Source organism: Notechis scutatus, chromosome 4, assembly GCF_049901735.1.
Source record: "Notechis scutatus isolate UNSWTSFEM ecotype Mainland chromosome 4, rNotScu1.2, whole genome shotgun sequence".
Taxonomy (NCBI): domain Eukaryota; kingdom Metazoa; phylum Chordata; class Lepidosauria; order Squamata; family Elapidae; genus Notechis; species Notechis scutatus.
The window spans coordinates 132,313,615-132,325,949 of record NC_142012.1 but is presented as its reverse complement, the minus strand read 5'-3'; positions in this window follow the sequence as shown (position 1 = coordinate 132,325,949).

Below are 12,335 nucleotides of genomic sequence, written 5' to 3'. Positions count from 1 at the left end.
AATTTTGTGCTAAAAGAGATTAGCAGAAGCCGGGTTCATGGGCCTTGGACCTGCATCTTTCAGTGAAAAATTGAATAGGCTAGTTACTTTCATTTTTGTGTTTCACAGAAGATATAGATTAGTAATACATATTAAAATATATTTTAAAAGATAATTTAGAACTGAACATATGCTTCCCTTAAAATATTTATTTGTGATTCGTGACCTAATTTCATCCAGTGAGCATTTCACACAGTTTAAGTTCTAGCCTAATTATCTTTTTTACCACTCAGACTACCCAACTTGATAGAAAACATCTGGATCTATAAGACATGCTGATGCACATGGGAACTAAATTAGTTTTTTCTAGTTTCTTATCTAGTTCTAATGAAATACCATATCCTAGGACAAATTCTTTGCACTGTAGCACACAGGAGCTGCTTAAATGTCAAGATGTATAATTTTATCCGATTATTTGACATCTAGGCTCAGTGAGCTTGACATAAAAAGCCAAATTCAAAAGTCATGTTCAAGTGTATGTGTACTATATATTACTTATGTACACTTAAGATGCATACTTTTTTTAAAAAAAAGCTATTCTGAATAGGGGAAGTAATTTTCAACTGGATTTAAACATATTTTTACGACCACCAAATATATTTGCTTGAGAGCTTTTTGCTCACTCTTTGTTATGTGCACTAATTTATTTATTACTAATTACAGATATTTTTATTGAAATGCAAAAACACTAATATTTTGATCATCTACTTGAAGCCTTGATGATATACCAGTCATTATTTCCTAGACAGTCAAAGGTGCCAATAACCTTTTCAGTTTGTAATTATGGTTGTCTCACAACAAATATTTTAAACTGTCTGCAAGTGCCCCCTACTGTACAATTTATGAAAACAGTGACTATAAACATAATATTTATAGAGTTTAGTGCTTTTGTTTATTGCAAAATAGTGAAATATGTTTTCATATTATAATAAAACTATTTTATTGCATCATCTTAGGAATATTGTATGAACTTTCTCCTCTTATTCTTCCCCAGCCCCCTCCAAAGAAAGCCCTTTTTGCTTATACCAGTTTATTAATGTTGCTTTGGAATTGGCCAGTGGGAATATTATTGATTGCTAAAAGATCTATCCATCTCCATTGTTATGCTTCAGCATTTGAGATTTCTCAACATGTTTTTTAAAAGGTTAAAATGATGCAGATAATGTTTTAAATTTGAACTTTTTTGCTTGCACTACTGGTCTTTTTGTGCAATAAACCTTAACAGATTGTGATAATCCTTTCTGCAAATCATATTTTTATTTTTATTGATCATGAAACAACCATCAGAAGTACCAGTATGTTGGGGGTCTTCCGGTTTGTCAGGCTTTGGAGGCGGCAGGAATTCGCGTTTGTGTGTGATCCCTGCCGCGCTCGCTGCCGGAGTGCCTTCGATCCAGTTGGATTGGGAGGCTATAGTTATCCTGTAGGGATAATTGAAGAGAGGGGAGATCCGGGCAGGGGTCTGGGGGCATCGCAACCCCCTTCCCCAGCCAGCTTAACTCCCTTTTCCAAAGGTGGTGGAGCGGCGGTCAGCAATGGCCGCCACAAAGAACCTCTCAGCCGGACAAGTTTTGTGCAGGAGGAAGTGGAGAAAGTGAAAGCTTTTGGCTGAACCGGGACGACAAGAACATCTGAATACCCTGGAACTTTGGCTCTTTAAGTGATACATTGTTCCCAAGAGGATCGCAAAGCTGCGGTTGAAAGTGAAAGGGAAAGCTTTTTTTTCTTCTCCTCACTTTCCTTCCCTACGGAGATAGCAGATGGAAATCGGAAATACCCGCTTTGGCAGCAGAAGGTACTAATTTTGAAAATTAAAGCCAAGGGGACATTAGATTTCTAAACACTGGCATTTAAAAATTAAAATATTTTTGCTATAAATGGGAAGGAAGAGAGGTAAATGATTTATACCAAGGTTTGTTGAAGGAGACTGCTTGGAGCTTATAAGATCAGAGATTAAATTGCAATAAAACTTCCAAAAATTACCTTGGAATTGTGTAATTGAATTCTACCCCAGGAAGAGAAAGTATTAAAAGAAGAAAGTGCTAAATGAAACAGTTTGTGCTAACTTTGATTGCTTGATGACTTTGGGACTTTTGTAAACTATCTTTTGAAAGACTAAAAAAACATTTGGATTGTTTAAAAAAAATTTTTCACACTGGTATCTGTTGAAGAATTGAAAATGGAATTTGAAAAGTTAAAAGAAGAGGAAGAAGAAGGCAAGGGCTCTTTTGGATCAATTTTTTGCTTCTTAGAAATGGCGATTTCTACTTATCAGGAAATGCAACAACAAGAAGGTTGGGATGAAGAAGAAGAAGCCATCTTTAATGGACATATAATTTTAATTGAGGAAGAAAAGGGTAAAAAGGAAAAGAAAATGGAGAATTTAAGTTCTAAAAAAACAACCAAGAAAAGGAAAAATAAGGTGAAAAATCGATATAATGTCAGAAAGCAACAGAAAAGAGGAATACAACAGAGAGGGGAGACTAAGAGGCTGGAGATTGAGAGAGTGGGGGGTAAAAAGGCTAGACTTGACAAGGAAGGAAGGGAAAAAGTGAAGAGAAATTATAAAGGCTTAAAACAAGATGTTAAAAAACAGGTTTTTTCCAGAGACAAAGGGTAAAATATAAAAAGAGATTCAGCAAAAGTACATAAGATACTTGTAGTATTGTAGTATTTGTATTTGAAATAGAGTAAGAAAATTGGAATAACATATGTGTTAATAGAACATTGTAGGGAATGTGTAAAATGTCTAAGAATTAACTAATAGAGTTTAATTAATTAAATTAATTAATTTGCTATGGAACATTGTTTTTACCATACTATAAGCTCATTATGTTTTTTATTTTAAAATGTTATGTAGAATGTACTAAGCAGAATCAGAATGGAAATTATGTATTATTTTAAGTGTTAAATTTGGGGGAAAGATAGAAAGGTGTCATACTTCAACCAGTGATTACAGGAAAAAGTTTGTATTAAAGAGAAAAGATAAATATACAAGTATGATGATTTAAATTGAGATTAAATAAATAAAATAGAATTAAGAGAGTGAAAAGAGGGGAGAGAACATATGGAAAATATAGAATGTTAAATAAGATATGAATTAGTATATAAGGTGAGCATGAATTTGATTTATGTCTGTACAAAAAGTTGTAACCCGGGGTTAAGCCGCTTTCTAAAAAGAAGTTTTATGTCTTTATGTTATGTATTTTGTTTGTTTATGTTTGTTTATTGAGAATTAATAATGTTGGATAAGAACATATGAAACAGTAATAATATGAAATATAGTAATATGAAATAGATGAAAGTATAAGTTTAATGAATAAAATTGAACAGAAGTAAAGGAAGAAACAGTGAGAAGAGTAATAAGATATGAAGTTGAATACATAAGATGCATATTAAATTATGTTTGTATGGAAATGTGATAATTTAGAATTATGTTGTACTTAAATAAGATGTCTGTTTTGTTAAGTAGTTCTTAGAAAAGATGTTCTATGTTCTTACGTTTTATGTTTTGTTTGTCTGTGTATTGTCTTTGAAAATTAATAAAATTTGTTTTTTTAAAAAAAGAAGTACCAGTATGTTTAAATTTATAACTATTTTTTAAATAACTCAGTGTTTAATTTTTAAAAATTATGATCACATTACACCATAATTATCAGATACACTTATACTATACCATTTTGAATTTAAGTCACTTGATGTATCTTTTTGCTTCTATTACTTTACGTACAATGGATACTTACAGCATGAACAAGAGAAATGAGCACTATCACTGTGATATTTGACTCTTGGCTTACCAACTTATAAGGAAACCATTGATAAGGGAATGGCTGTATAAAAACAAAAAAGGGATAATGGGTTTTTGAGGTAAAATTCCATCATATCTTTTCCACCATTTTTTTAGCAATAATATCAGTTGACTTCATATGATGACCCTTTGTCATTTCCATTCTGGTTTAACATTTGGGGAGCCTTTGCTCTTTCATTTTTAGGTCTGAACCATTCTTCTCTGGAGAGCTTGATATTTGCTTTTGGAGAACTATTTTGGCTACAACTGAGAGGTTCAGTCACAAGGATTAGGTTTGAACTGATGTCTATTCCTTCAGTCTTCTGCTTTTCAGTTCTTGGCAAGACAGGTAAGATTGCAGATAGTTTAAGCAAACCATTATAGCAATCTTCCTCTGATTTGTCAAAATAAGGAGGAGGGAGTTTTAGGCTCTTAAGGTCTGTATTCATGATGTGTATTCATGATGTTGGCCAGAGCTTCTGTAAGCGGAGCCAGCAGTGAATTTATTCTGTTCGTCTTTCGCCCTCTGAGATTAAGAATAAGAGGAAAGTTGTCGTTCTATTTACAGAAACTGTCTGGAGTGGCAATTGAAATTTGTTTTAGGATTCAATCTGAATTGGTCAAAAGTTTATTCTTCCAAGCTTTCAGTCTCATGCTGGAACCCATCATCAAGAAACTTGTCTTTCCAGAATATGTGCACTGAGCTGTTCTATGCATTGTATTTATATAGCATTTGTTTTAGTCCTTCAACAGAAGCAGCAAATCATGTAGGGTATGGTGCTTAATGTGGCCTCACTTTGTTTAAAAAATTATTGTTTCCGCTTCTTCTCCTAGTTCTTTTCTTTTTCAAAGGCTGTTAATTGAATGATGAAACATTCTTGCCAGTATCCAGCTTTTAGAATTAGACTACTGGCTCCTCTTTTCTGTGCTAAAGTAATGTATCTATACTTTCCTGCTGAGACCCTTCTACATTACTAGTCAAAAACAGTCTTATACCTGCATGAGTTTATACTACCTCTAAAGTCTTGCCCTAAAGAATTCCAGGAAAGTAGAGCTACCGTATCTGAGCTGCAGAAATAGTATCTTAATAATAGAATTTTGTCCCCTTTCACCTCTTGACCTTGGCTTATTGTTTGTTTCAAAGCCATGAGAAAACCAGATGTATAATTGTAACCGCTAATGTTTACACAAAGTAGATGGTACTTCTAAAAATACTTTTTTTTTTTGCAGCTACAATTAATCAGAGCCATTACATTTACAACCCATTCTAGGCAAGTGGTATAAATATGGATTAATAATTAAGAAACATATCCTTCCAATCTGTGGAGCAATAATACTATTATACAGTAGAATGAATTTATTTTCCAAAGGCACGGTTGTTCTGGTTTCCATTAAGTTTTGCTTTCTCTGTAACATCCCCCTTATTTACTGATTGTTGAAAAAAGCAGAGGAGGATTTAGTGTCCAGTTTAGTGGCATTAACTGAGGAATGTGCTACTTCTAGAAAGTTATGGAGAAAGCGGCAGGCTTAGGGAAATAATGAATCAAAGGACTACCACTCAAATGAAGAAGCATATGGGGTATCATGACTTTTGAACGATCCCAGCAATGGAATACTTTTATGAGAAAGCAGATTGGCTTTTTGCAGCTGCAGAAATAAAAACAACAGAAGACTCTCCGTCGTTAGTTAGAATGTACTTGCCTCTTGCAGTTTGGAATGAAAATTGGAAATAATAAAGTGCTCCAGTACTACTCTAACCCACTTAGGTGGAAGGGCTCAAGCTTTGAACCTTGATTAAGTTTGGCACTTACCTTCTCAACTTTGAACATTAGATAAATGTGTCCTTATTCTTTCAGTCATTTGACCTCAGATTTTAACTAATTTGTAAAGTTGATGTATTAAGGATGGTTTCATTGAGTCTCACTACTAGATTATAATAGTTGAACATTGTTGTTGGAATTTCGTATGAGCTGAAAAACATTATTTGAATGTAATAAATAAATGTAGGGTTGTTATTCAACTCTGTAACTGCCCTTTCCTTCTTTGTTTTTCTTTACTACTGCTGTAACATGAAAATTCAAGTGAAGGTGCTATATAAATTCTCACAGGAACAAAGAAATATTTGAAGCATTGTAATTTCATTGAAATTATGAAGATTTATGAAACACAGAAGACTGATGAGAAAGCAGTCTAATCACTGAAGCCCCCTGCAGGCTGTAAGTATAGATATCTCTGTATACAAAACAAGGTATTTCTGTGAAAGACTGTGAGAGGATTCTTTTTATAAGCAGAAAAAAGTTCTTCTGCTTAATGAAGAACATTTGTCCCCAGTTGAACATCTTGTCATCAATAATCATTTTCTTCAGCCTTTATGACAACCCAAAGGAATGATGAAATTTCTGAGAAGATCAAAGGCCTGTAAAAATCAAAACAAGGAATGTACTGGGCAAAATTCTTAAAATACAAGAATTAGAGGAAAAAATATTGAAACCCACGCTAAAGTACAATTGCAACTTGGTGTATGGAGTTTGAAACAAGATACTTAAACAAGAAATAGCAACATGGTATCTGCTTTTTATTATTTGGTTCAATCACAGGAGTAAATCAACAAGTTCACTAATTATACCCAATGCAATGTGCTTTTACAGAGGAATTGGAACCAGAAACCTAAATATATGCTACCAGCCACTCAATCAGAATTACAGTATGTGCATCAGTTATTTTGCTGTCTAATACATTGAAAACTAAATGTTAGTTATTCCTGTATTTTCTTATAGTGGAAATGATATGTCTATTATTATTAGTGTTGTAAAATATTTGGTTTTGCTTATTTTAATTAAATTAACACGATACTATAAGTAGAAAACTTACAATTTCCATAAAGTTCCTTCAAATGGCTTATGAAAATAACTTTAGTATCCCCAGGGGTTGCCATGCCAGCCTGCATTTTAGAAAAAATGGCTTCTCATAGCAAGTGATACTCTTTAATCTTGAGCAGATTAAACATTGGGGGAGGCAAGATTCTGTAATATAAAAGCCACCCAGAATTTTCTTATAGGGAAGATGGATCCCATATAAATTCAGTGAGTGAGGGAGTGAGGGAAGAAGTGAGTGAGTGAGTGAGTGAGGGAGGGAGGGAGGGAGGGAGGGAGGGAGGAAAACAGAAAATCCTCAGCCTTCCTCTGCTATTTTTTTTAAACCAGAGGCAGAATTCCTAGGAAACAGAACAAAATTACTATGCCTGAGTTAGAAAAAGCTCTACCATCTCCCATCAGGTTTGATAAATTATTAGAATTAGCTGTAGAGATTTGAATCCCCCCTTACATATGTAATATTCTTTATTGATTTGAATTTATGTTCAGATTATTTCAGAATTTGAATTTTATCCCCAACCTAACAAAGGTAGCTAAACAGCAAAATCCATATCATTTCTCCATCAGATACTGTGTAGCAAGTAGAATATATATTTTAATTGAACTTATTTAACAAACAAAAAGTTATACAGTGCATGTAATTAATTGACAGCATCCACCATCTTGATGTAATGAATGATTAATATACAATTACCTAGCTCATTATACCAGTAATGCAAATTAGCTGCCTGAATTAGTTCAGGGGAAAAGCTCACATTTGTTCAGAACTACTCAATAGCTTGTTGGAATGATGACAAATTGTCCCCTGTTCAAGGACACGGACTGAAATCCTAATGAAACCAAGATCCCTTCTGGAGAGTCTGTTGTTGCCTCAGAACTTTTTCAGAACTTACTGTTGTCAATCAATTTAGACAAATAAATAGATGGGAAACAATCTGGTTATTTCTCAGAAGATTGGCGGGGAGATATTCATCAGAGTAAACAGTAAGGATGGGAAAGCTTGAAAGGTCTGACCCTGATTTCCAGGACCTGGCACTCAACTGAGGCTGGTTACATAGCAAGAAACAAGAAATGCTGACCACACGGCTCAGGAGTATACATTACAAAATGCCCCATTTTTCCCTTCCCACTGCTGTTAACCAGAAAAAGATGACAGATTGGATCAGTGATCAAAGGTCAGGTCCTGAGGCCAAATGGTGTGAGGGAAATAGTTTTCCAAATCAACAGTACAGTTTTTAGGCCTTTAAAGTAGCATCAGACAAAAGATGTGTGTCACTGTGCATTCTGTTTGTAGCTCATGGAGAGATACCACACTTCTTGCTTTCACAATTCCGGGATTGGAAAAAAAAGAGAGAGGTTAAATGAAGCTTTGTAGCCCACCTCTGCCTGTAGTTTATAAACCACAGGGATTCATAGGATCTACTAAGTCCAAACATTTTTATTGCTTTTAAAATAATAACAGAAAAAGAAAAGAACAAAACACAATTGCACATATATTATCAAAAATACATGTGCAAAAAAGTGAAAAAATACAATATAGAATATGATATCTGGTTACAATAGTAAACAATTAAATTCTATAAATAATTATCCAATGCAAATATGCAAGTATGAAATATCTAATGCATTTAGGTAACACTCATACTTTTTTAACCTACTGTTCATATAAATGAATCCCATATTTCATTATTCATATCCATACAAGTCTACATCTATAGACAATTCAGTCATAATCAGTAATCAGATCTTCAATCCATTGAGTAAACGGAGCCATATATTTCTCTTTTTAATGTTCTAATATCAGTTTTAATTATAATAGAGAATCCATTTACATCATTTGTTTGTCAAAATGCCAGGTATGTAATTCAAGAAAATATTATCCTCTGAAAATTGTAGCTTTTGTTGCACAGTCATGTTTATGTAGTCCACTACTTTCTCCTAAAACTTAGTAAGTATAGGACATTGTGTTTTAAAGAAGCATTGTTCTTATTACTTCTCCAACAAAATGCTGTCCCAGATAATCCTTTTCTATACAGACATAATGGAATCAATTTATGTAGAGGTATATTATCATACAAATGTAAATAGCTGCTTGTCAAGCAGGTTTGGATCCAAACAGGCCCACTGTCAAATAGAAGTATTGCCATGGTTGGTTAAAACGTGCAAAAATACATGATATTAAAAGGCAAAGAGCACACATACTTTTTAGAAAATAATCAGATGAATGAGCATTCCTTGTTGGCTTTTGAAGGTGTAGAATATTAAATATGGAAGTGGGGAAGCAGACTTAGGTTCTTGCCTTGAATATCTTATGGTGTATAGCTTTCTGGAGGAGGGTTTGTCAATGTGAATACTCAAATGGTGAAAATCTGTTCTAGTATACTGCTGAAATCTCATTGGTATCTGTGTGGCTATACTTGCAGGACACATTTGCCAGTGATTATCTTAACCCTATTTTGTGTAATTAAAAGCCAATTTTATGGGTCTACATGATATGCTCAACCATAAAATTGACTGCATGGACTAGATTTGCTTGCTACAGTAGGTTAAAACATGATTAAATAGTTTGTGGTGCAGCATGATGTGCAAAACTAAGTCACAGCCTGTCATTTTTAAAACAATTCTCTTATTCTTCTAAGTGAAAATTCAGCGAACTTTTGATTGGATTGCCAGAGGCTAATTACTGTAAAATTGCTTTAGAGACTAAAAAATACTAATTTCCCATCTTGGTTTACTTAATGCTTAGCTAGTATTTTGAGGCATTCCTCATTGTTTTCATTTTCTTGAATAAATCCCATTTTTTAACAAACAGAATGTGATCAGTAGGTTTTGTGATATAGCCAGAGAATCTTAAATACTTCACAGTTCACTACATGCTGTTTCTGCCTCTTAGACCAAGTCATTTCTCTCTTGATTTTTGTTCTGTGCAGAATTTCTCCGGAACAATAATTTAAAGGGTTTTCCAGATGGTTAAATGCTATTCACTGAAGAAGCTCAATAGCACATTAATATATATGTATGGTGCTTTTTAATCTCCAAATCTGTCATTTATTTAAGTCAGATGGGATGCAATAGAGAGAGAAGTAGAATATTTTAGTGCAGCATAATGCTGAACAGCTGTGCTTGGAGTTGATCATTATTCTTCATGTTGAAAAAACTTCAGTCATAGTCCATCACTTAGGAAGGTCTTTTAGTGCAAAAGATTTGGAAGATAACTAACCATAAGGTGAGTTCAATCTGTCCATATAATAACAGAATCTACTTTTGAGTCTTTCTATTTGGAAAACAAAACAATATAAGATCAAAAGTACTTTGCCCCTCCAGCCTGGTTGATGAAAATGCTGTAATAAAGAATGTTCAAACATCAGGTAATTGGTGTCTTCTGTGTTATATTTATAATCAGATTTTTAAATGCTTGTTTTGGAATATCAATTTCTCCAGTGCTTCAGTTCTGATCTGTGCTATAAATCAAACATTATTAGCTTTGTTTTGGAAAAAAATGTGTGTGTGGGGTAAAGCATAGCCTCTGCCTGCAAGTGGTTTTAGGTGCTAACTTATAATAGTTGAGAAAGAAGCTGCTGTGCTTAAAATTCTAGCAAGCAACTAACCATCATGGCCAGCATGGTTTGCGTAAGAGCTTGAGAGATGTATGTCTAAAACATCTGGAGACATCAGGCTTGACACTGCATGACATAGCTTCTAATACTTGGTTTGTAAAATGAAGTCATACACAGAAATCTGACTCTGGTGCCTTCCAGATGTCTTAGAATGAAGTTTCCATAATCCCCAATAAATATGAGGGACATGGCAATACTATCTGGGATGAAACTTATTAAAACTTATTAAAATTAGCCTAAGAGATCTGGATGGCAAGTGGTTGAGAAATGTTGAAGTACATGGGGAAGTGCTATTGAAAGCATGAATCTAACTTCCCAAGCAAGGATTAATGAAGTAGGTTTTAGACAGGAAGTGTATTACAGGAATAGACAATTTCCTTGAAATTGGTTAGCCAGGAGCTAACCAAAAGCATGCACATGCACACACACATATAACCTCCCCCTGCAACAACATTATCAGTTGGCAGACAATTATCAGGAAATTGAAAAGGCATGTAATCAAGTAAACTGATAATTCATAAGTCTACTTAAAATGAAGGTTGCTTATCCAATATAGTTGACAAATTATCTTGGACATATTTTCAATTTCTCCCCATAGCAGACATGTGGCATTTTGTTTTCAAATGTGTGTTGATTGATTTCTAATGTGAAGTCCTTTTGGAGAAGCAGGAAGACCAAATAAATCCATTTGCAACATTTAGAGATAAAATTCTAGGTCTGAAACTTTTATTAGTCCCCCCCCCAAATCAGATGATTCTGTCTTTCTCTGAACACTGATATACTGATGATATTGTATTTTCAGCTTCATGTAAAAATGACAGAATGGTATTCTCAAAAGACTAAAACAGAGTGCTTTGAAATTTCCAAGACTAGCAAGGCAGAATTGGATAAGAAAACATTCATTCTTTTGGAGAAAGAGTGTCAAGAATTTCATCCCACTGTACCCAAAAGACAGCATCAATGTAGTTAAACCAAACCTATATTCAAGCAGCATTGGTATTGTGACAACATCTTCAAGTTGCCAAGGTTGATCAACACTGCTCTAGAGAGTTGAACTGCATAACCAGGTTGTCCAATATGAGTATAAGACACTAATTATTTCTTAAGGATGGGGATGTACAATGTTATCCTCTAATAACAATCCCCCCTCATCCCCAGAAAGGCAACACTATGAATCTTACCCTCTACTGCATCAAAAGTAGTGTTTTTTCATTTGTGTTAGCATCAGCAGTGGACTCTGATTTTCTGCATCGCTTTACTTAATTGAAGGCAAACCTCCCACTCCAATTGGCTATGGTGTGTTGTGGAATACTCCATCCTCTCCAGCTTGTTCTGGGTTGCTGGACTGCCTAGCTTCTTCTGATGGACCTTAACTAGTAACTTTCCTTTATTTCATTTCACGTGGTTCAGTGAAATATTAAATCAAAATGCAGGTCCACCAGTAGAATGGGAAAGACTGTGCATTTTAAATAAAATAACAATTTAAATTTCTTTCAACTGAAAGAAATTAACAAGACTTCTGTCACTTTTCTTTTCCAACTCTGATAGACCTGGGAACTGTTGTTTTCATATATATTTTTATTACAGTTTCAGTGGCAGTGGACCTCTCCTTCTCCTTGCCCCACCCAGTTGAGAAGACCTCTTCCATTTTCCTCTTCTAGCCAAAGAAACAGAAAGAATAAGAATGTGCTGTTTTTAATTCATTTTACTGGTCCATCGGAGGATAGACAAGAAAGTGTCAAGTGCAAGGGAGGGTCAATGAAGAATGTCAGCCAATGAATCCATCACAGATGGGTTAAGTATGATGTGGTCGGAATAACAAGTCATCACAGCCAAAACAGAGGAAATGGTTTAAAACCCAGAAACTGATTTCTTAAGTTTGATCTTTATTTTCAGCCACATTGTGCACATTATCATAGAAGCTTAAGGTTGAAAGTGTGGAAAAATTCTAAGAGTCATATGCTGGGGACAGGAAGCAGAAAAGTAGATGTGATGTCAGATTTTTTTCTTGAAGCCTGC